This window comes from Cryptomeria japonica, chromosome 7, assembly GCF_030272615.1.
Source record: "Cryptomeria japonica chromosome 7, Sugi_1.0, whole genome shotgun sequence".
In the NCBI taxonomy this organism is placed as follows: domain Eukaryota; kingdom Viridiplantae; phylum Streptophyta; class Pinopsida; order Cupressales; family Cupressaceae; genus Cryptomeria; species Cryptomeria japonica.
In genome coordinates, this window is record NC_081411.1 from 711,057,973 (window position 1) to 711,066,503 (window position 8,531).

Consider the following 8,531-nt stretch of genomic DNA (forward strand, 5'->3'; position numbering starts at 1 on the left):
AAAGGTCAAACAACCAGCTCACCCTACCTGCTCGGGACACATGGCATCTGTTGGAAATTTAGAGGAATTGATTATGTGTTGCATTGATGTTTTTCATTAATGTCAACACTAGCTTCTTTGGATGTTTACCAGTATCCAATTGGTCTTGGTAGGATGATTGGTTTCTGGTTGGTAAGATCATGTTGATCTGGTATGCTCTGGTATACTTTTGTCTGTGGAATTGGTTTAGATTGGTTATTCATATGTTCCTGATGTGTATCAAATTCAGTTAGTTCAGGATTTGATGATCTGGAAGCTATCACTTGTTCTAGTAAGCCTTTTGGTTACCGGCAAAGTTTTAACCGACATGGCTTTGTTGAAGATCTTTTGATATTATGCATAAGTGGTGTTGGTGTGGCCTCTAGAAGGTTATCCAAATGTTGATGGTTATCATGTTAATATTCCAATTGTTTGTTGTATTTCATTTGGCTTATGACGACCTATTATAGGTCCTGTGGTTATTCTGCTAGGTTATGGACTAGTTTATGTAACGTGTAGGTTGATGCATTAGTAGTTGCATTCATTAATTGGATTATGTTGTTTTAGTCTTAGGCTGACTTGGTTGATCATTAGATTGTGAGTTTAACTTATATTATCTTTTAGGTGGCCAACCTAATTTCTTAGGTCCTGGGTTAGTATAAATATGATGTAAGATCTCTCTGTAGATAGATGAGATCATGTATGTATATGGGTTATGGGATTATCTATATGTGAATAATATTGTAGTCATATGTAGAGGTTTTGGTTGATCATAGGTGATCAAATTGGGTTTGTGGAAGAGGTTTAAGGCCTCTAGTATTGAGCTTAACTAAAATTATCCTCAAGCATGTGAGATGCCATACTTGCAATTCAATCTTCATTCTAGATTGTTGTCTGATGTTTTCTATAGTCAGTGAGACTCCTTTTGTGATGAGCAGTGTGCTCTATCCTATTGCTCTTCCTGCATGTTGAGGCCTCTTATTGTAATATTTATTCATCTGATCAGTGGATAGATATTGTGGGTCTCCAATCGCACCATGGGTTTTCCTTTTTGAGGTTTTCCACATATAAATTTGTGGTCTTATGGTGTTCATCTTTGTTGTTGCATTGTTGCTTACTGTTATATGCTTTTATGTTTACCAGTTGCTGAGTTGTTGTATTAATAAGGTTAAATTTCTCCATTCTAGTAGAGCATTGATTCACCCCCCCCCACCTCTCAATGTTCTTGGATCCCAATAATTGGTATTAGAGCTTGGTGCCTCGGAGTAAGTCTAACAGCTTGAGGAAGATCCTGTATCCAGAATCTATGGATATAAGTTTAAGGAAGGAACTTCAAGTAGCACTTGAAGACTATGATGTTGAAATATTGAGAAACATGAAGATGCAAGATGAGTTGAGATCTATGAAGCAATTCATTTTTTCTTTGTAGGATAGGTTGTCATCTGCCCAAGCTAAAAGGAATGAGCTTTTTCAAAATCGGGATGATGAAGAGAAGGATTCCCTTAAGGAACAATGTCAGAAGTTGAGTCAAGAGAATATTGTCATGAAGAATGAAATGCAAGCCTTAACTCTATGAGGATGTCCAAGGAAATTGAATACCAAAAGAAAAATGAAAAAAATCTTTCTATATCTCCGAATTAAAGATTCGAGGAATGCATTAGATTGGCGCTTGAGAATGATGTGTTGAGAACTAAATTGGTGCAATCATAGAACAATGAGAAAGAATTGGAAAGAATGGTAATAGTCCTAAGAGGATATCTGGATGTTGTAAATGAATACAAAGATAAGTTCAAGGTTAGTTCTACTAACCTTGATGAATTATTGAAGGATCAAAGATTCACCAGAGACACTAGAGGTCTTGGATTTGAACATGGTGAATGCTTTGGTACTACAAATCAAGATAACACATCCATTTATAATATCAACCAGAATCAGAGGTCACCAGTAAGGCAAACCAATGCACACAAATTTAATGGTAGATGATTTGTTTGTAATAAATTTGGTTATATGGCAAGACATTGTAGAAATAAAGAAAATTAGAATAATAATGTAGTTCTTGGTCAGTGTTCAAATTGTAAGAATTATGGTCATAGGACATAAGATTGTAGAATGAATGTGAAATATCATGCATGTGGAAAGTTTGGACATATGGCTAATTAATGCAGGTCAAAGAATGGTCAAGGTTACAGTAAGGCAATTCAGAAGAACAATGTCACTTGTTATGCATCCAACAAAGTAGGACATATTGCTAAATTTTGTAGAAACAAGAACCTACCGGTAGGAAGTGATAAATCTAATGAGAAGGGAAAGCAAAAGATTGATGGCATTCAGAAGGAGCATGAGAAGAAGTGGGTTATGAAGTCTGAGGCTCAACCGATAGAATCAACTATCCCAGATATTCATTTGGCTGAAGGATATGCCTTAGTTACTCAACCAGTAGAGAAGAATGTTCTTGCATCAACAAGAAACCAATTCGGTAACTAAGGCATTCGCCTTAGGGGAAAGAAAATTGATGACAGATATTGCATTGCCCTTGGTAGTGGTCCGAAAGCCTATTGAAAATCTTTGGAGAATTCAGTTTGAAGGTCAACTGGTAAAGATTTGTTGGATCTTGGATCTAGTTTGGCTTACCAGTAAGACACCTTATGAGTTATGGTTTGGCAATACATCCACAGTTAAGTATTTCAAAATCTCTGGTAGTGAATTGGAAGTTTGATCCTAGATGTGATGAAGGAATATTTATTGGTTATTCTAATGAAAGAAAAGCACATAGATGTTATAACAAAAGATTTCTGAGAATTGTGGAGATCTCTGATGTCAAGGTGGATGAGCAGTATAGAGGTCAAATCAGAGCGAAAACTAGCAGTGGAAATGATCATAACTGAACCGGTAACACCTTTACTAGAACAGAATGTTGAACCAATTACCCCAACAATATTAGAAAATTCAATAGTAACTAAAGATCAGGGAAGAGGAATAGAAAGTCAGAAGACTCCTAGGTATGTAAGGCTGAATCATTCAGAAGATCAAATAATTGGACAAGAAGAAGGTTGACAGCTAATGAGGTATGTTTAATTTCTTTAATTGTACCGGTATCAGTAATTGAAGCATGCAAAGATGAATGTTGGATGAAAGCTATGGAAGAGGAATTGGATCAGTTAGAAAAGGAAAACACATGGACTTGGATGTTATTGGAACTAGGCTTGATTGGTTTGCAATGGATATTCTCTAAAGGAAGGAATTGATTATGTTGAATCCTTGCTCCGGTAGCTAGGATTTTTAGATATTTTCAAGGATTTTCTGGTATGTTTTTTGTTTTATGATGACTTTACACTTTGAACATGTTCAGATGTGGATTGGGCTAGAGATATAGGTAACTGAATAGGCTCATCTGGTGAAGCTTTATTTCTTGGAAATAAACTTATTTCATAGATCAACATGAAGGAGTCATGTACTTCCTTGTCTACTGCTAAAGCTAAGTATGTTGTTGTTGTTACTAACTATACACAAGTTTTATGTTAAAGGATATAAAGATGGATTGTAATGTATTGGTAGTTATTTATTGTAATAACTCTACTGCTATTGACATATCAAATAATCTAGTATTTCTGTCAAGTATAATTTTCAGAAGGAGTAGGTGGAAGCAAATGAAGTCAGATTGGTTTGAGGAATCATTTGAGCATTTGAGAGATAGGTTGAGGTTTTCTACCCCTCCGGTAGAGACCTAAGTGATGCTGATTGGCATCAGTCTGGTATGCATTACCAGAGCTATTATTCATTATGGATTGATGTGGTGATGCTACTACTCAAGGGGAGTAGTTAACCTTGTGATTCAGTGGTTTATGATTTTTCTTTGATGTTTATGTCATATTTATGGCATTGATGTCAAAGGGGGAGAGATATTCATGTGAAAAAATTAAGGAGTTATATAATTTAGGGGGAGATATATTTATGTGTAAAACAAAGTTTAATAGAGATATCAGTCTAAGGGGGAGATTATTGGCACAAGGTGGAGGAACATAATTTCAGATTGGTTATATCCCATTGAGGGAGTTTGGTTCAGATCTGTGGATGGTTAATTGGTACAAAACCTCATTGTCAAATCATTTTGTGGGAGATTGTTGGCTCTCTTCCATTGGGGGAGACTTGTTTGGCATATCTTGGCACTTGGATGTTTTTGACTTCTAGTGTTGTCATCAATGCCAAAGGGGGAGATTGTTGGCAATTTGCAGGAATTGATTGTGTGTTGCATTGATGTGTGTCATTGATGTCAACACTAGCTGCTTTGTATGCTTACCGATATCCAATTGGTCCCGGTAGGATGATTGGCTTCTAGTTGGTAAGATCATGTTGATCTGGTATGCTCTGGTATGCTTTGGTCTATGGAATTGGTTTGGATTGGTTATTCATGTATTCTTGATGTGTATCACATTCAGTAGGTTCAGGATTTGATGATCTAGAAGCTATCACTTGTTCTAGTAAGCCTTTTGGTTACCGGTAAGGGTTTTACTGACAAATCTTTGTTGAAGATCTTTTGATATTATACATAAGTGGTATTGGTGCGGGTTCTAGAAGGTTATCCAGATGTTGATGGTTATCATGTTCATATTCCAGTTGTTCATGGTGTTTCATTTGGCTTATGGCAACCTATTATAGGTCTGGTGGTTATTCTTCTAGGTTATGGACCAATTTATGTAACGTGTGGGTTGATGCATTACCGGTTGGATTCATTGATTGGATTATGTTCTTTTGGTTTAGGCCGACTTGGTTGATCATTAGATTATGGGTTTAAGTTATATTATATTTTAGGTGGCCAACCTAATTGTTTAAGTCCCAGTTTGGTATAAATATGATGTAAGATCTTTCTATAGATAGATGAGATCATGTATGTATATGGGTTATGGGATTATATGTATGCGAATAATGTTGCAATCATGTGCAGAGGTTTTGGTCGATCATAGGTGATTGAATTGGGTTTGTGGAAGAGGTTTAAGGCCTCTAGTATTGAGCTTAATGGGAACTGTACTCAAGCATGGGAGATGTTATACTTGCAGTTCAATCTTAATTCCACATTATTGTTCAATGTTTTATGTAGTCAGTGAGACTCCTTTTGTGATGAGCAGTGTGCTCTAGGCTATTGGCCTTCTTGCATGTGCAGGCCCCTTATTGTAATATTTATTCATCTGATCAGTGGATAGATATTATGGGTCTCTAATCCCACCGTGGTTTTTCCTCTTTGGGGTTTTCCACATATAGATTTGTGGTGTTATGGTGTTCATCTTTGTGGGTGCATTGTTTCTTACTATTATATGCTTTTATGTTTACCAATTGTTGAGTTGTTGTATTAATGAGGTTAAACTTTTCCATTCCAGTAGAACACTTATTCACCCCCCCTCTCAGTGTTCTTGGATCCCAACAACATCGTCTTGTGATTTTGTGGTCCTTATCTTCCTTGCAGCTTCGACCATGGGGTAGCGCGAGCCATTAGATCTACCCTACCTTTAGCCGCCATCCAAAATATTAAAACTTTAGACTTAGGAAAAAAATAAGGCACTGGCATAAATATTAAAGGGGCCTACTGAAAACAACATAATGCCTAGGAAATAAAATGGCCCTGCCAACAGTAAATGACCCTTGGCTTAAGTGGAAAAAGGTAATGAAGGAATATAACAAGCTCAGGGTTTTTTCTAACAATACTTAATCAAAAATTCATAAACCCTAAACCTTGTGACACAAAACAAAGGGAAAAATTAATCTAGAATGACCAGTATTTTGACTAAGGCATGAATATTTTTGCACAATCATTTTTAGGACTATCACATCTCATCTTCAAGACATTGGAGTTAAAGAAGACATTTCAAAAATTCTCTCTGATTTTGTACTAACTAAAAGGCATATGATAGATAAATAATTGACAAAAGGTGTATAACTCTCTTCAACAAGAAATATTATAAAGTAAAACCACTCAACATTTGATATTGAAGAGACTTCACATAAAGTCTTCTTGATTGCTTAAAAGAGAGCTAAAGAATGTTCCCAAACAAACATTAAGGAAGGGCTCATCAAGGAGACTTCTTATCATAAAGTAAAGAGGAAAATTGTCTCTACGAAGGGGAATGTCACCTCAAATGTGTGAAAAGAAGCTATCAAGAAGACATAACATATCGAAGAGAGATTTTTGACGACATCTCATCGAAGAGACTTGCATAATAAATAAGACTTTTTATAAGTCTTGTCAAGTAAACCAAAGATTGGGAGTTATTAAAACATAATCAAAGAGACATTAATATTTTGAGGAGACTTTCTAAAATTCTCTTTGACCTCACCAAAAAGACTTAATTAGGTAGTAATGCATCATACAGAGATTGATTGGTCTCATTAACTAGTCGCAAGGATGGTAAAGATACCTTATCGAGGAGACATCTGAGGTTGAGGTGACAATTTTATTGTCTTTTAGATAGAATATAAGAATACTAGAGGTGGTGCCAAATGGATATAGTGTTATCAGAGAGAAGATATCTTCATCTGGCCAACAAGGGTTGTCGCATCAGAGGCACAATTCAAAAATTTTAATGCATTAATGTGGATGCTCTACTAAAAGTGATGTTCACATAAATGTAAAATTACTCACAGACCTGGGGTGGAGAATTACATATACAAATTGAAGAGAAGGAAAGGGTATGCAATTTGTAGAGAACAAATTTGAATTGATCATGCCAAAGGAAAAGTTGTGACCATTCCAGAGTATAATTAGAAGTAAGTGTTTCGATCATGCCTTGCATAATTCTAATAATTGAGTAAGTCTCGATCCTAGGGTTTTCTATTTCAATTTTAAAGGGAAATAATATAATCATGGAAGAAAACCTTGAGAAACCCATAGCCAAAAGATAGAAAAAGGAAGGAATGCATGCAAATCATGACCTAATAGATCAAATGCCTAGTGTCGATCCTAAATTGAGAAGGACTTGGCAATTAAAACTTGATACAGAGAAATTCGAAGACAAATAGAGATATCTAGGGGATATATGGACACCTGTGAGGGGTTATGACCTATTTATGTTTCATTACAAAAGAATGTTCAGACATGAACCTGCATGTAACCCATGGTGATTGAATATGGCAGTTTGGTCAAGACAAATGTATATATAAATGTATAATCGATGAAGGTAACTGCAAAAAACTATAACCCAAAAAAAAGACAAATATGTGATGTTCAAGGGGAACCCATTATGAAAATTACTAGAAAGTATAGTTTTCCTTAGTGTTTGGGCTAGATGAAATCTGTGATAAAGGAATTAGTGATAGTAGATCTCAAACAAGAGTATTAAAAAATGGACACCACCTACGAAAGATCAATATTACCTATACATCGACCTAGGATCAATGGAAAAGAGCTTAGAAAGTTTGATTTTGATGATAAGAATCCTTTCTCTGCAAAACTGTTTGAAGACTATTTTCAATTCACATATTATTAAGTTTGTCAAGTCCTAGGATTGGATGCTCCTCCTCTTATATCACTTACCCCAATGGTGTTGGCGGCTAATATCCAAAGCCATGATGCTCTTCTATTCTATTATACATTATATTTGGTAGATAATATTGATGCATGTCTTCACTCAATTCAGGGAAATTACAATTGTATACATTTAAAGAACTATCCTTTTCTTATGTACATGTTTTTTTTGTATATGGGTCAAGAAATTAACATGTGGACAAAGAACTTAAAAATAGTAGCCTATGATAAAATGGAAACTAGGGACCTATACAAATGTAGATTGTATTATGGGATAGCAGATGCACCAAATCTCATTTCTTGTACTTTGAGAAGTATTTTGTCAAGCCACTATATAGAATTTTTGGTTGCCCATGTGATTATGCACTAACACTTGAGATCCAAAAGTTTCTTCAACCAAAAGACAAAGATGAGAGAGGAAAAGTGGATCACAATTGGGGAGACTGGTACTCTTTTGAAGATTGCACTAAGATCAGGGTATATGGATTTGAAGATACTCCCTTCCTCCTTCCCAGGACAATGCCAAATAGAGTTGCCTATTTAGAAATTGTTAGGCAATTGGCATGTTCTAGTTTTATTAATTTGAGTTCATTCAACAAACAAACCCTCATGCTAATAACCTCCCCTTTTGGATATTTTTCTGTAGTGGCTACAATAGGATACAATCTTCTTGATATCAAACTAGCATACTATAATTTGCCAAAAGGGAAACAAAGAAAGGAATGCGCTCTTGAGGGGTTTATCAATGATGCTAAAATGAGGTAAGGTTTAAGTGGATATAAGCATAAACCCTATGTGCATGATGATCTTATAAGGAATTTAGATGATCCTCAGACTATTCAAAAGATTGACACATATAACAAAGTTATGATAGACGAGGTGTGGAAAGAGAGTCACAATTCATCCTATCAAGGTGCTTTCTTGGATATTGATGATCCTATTGCCAAGGGTGAGGCACTTATTTCAAATGCCAATGATTTAACTAAGCATGTTCCATCTT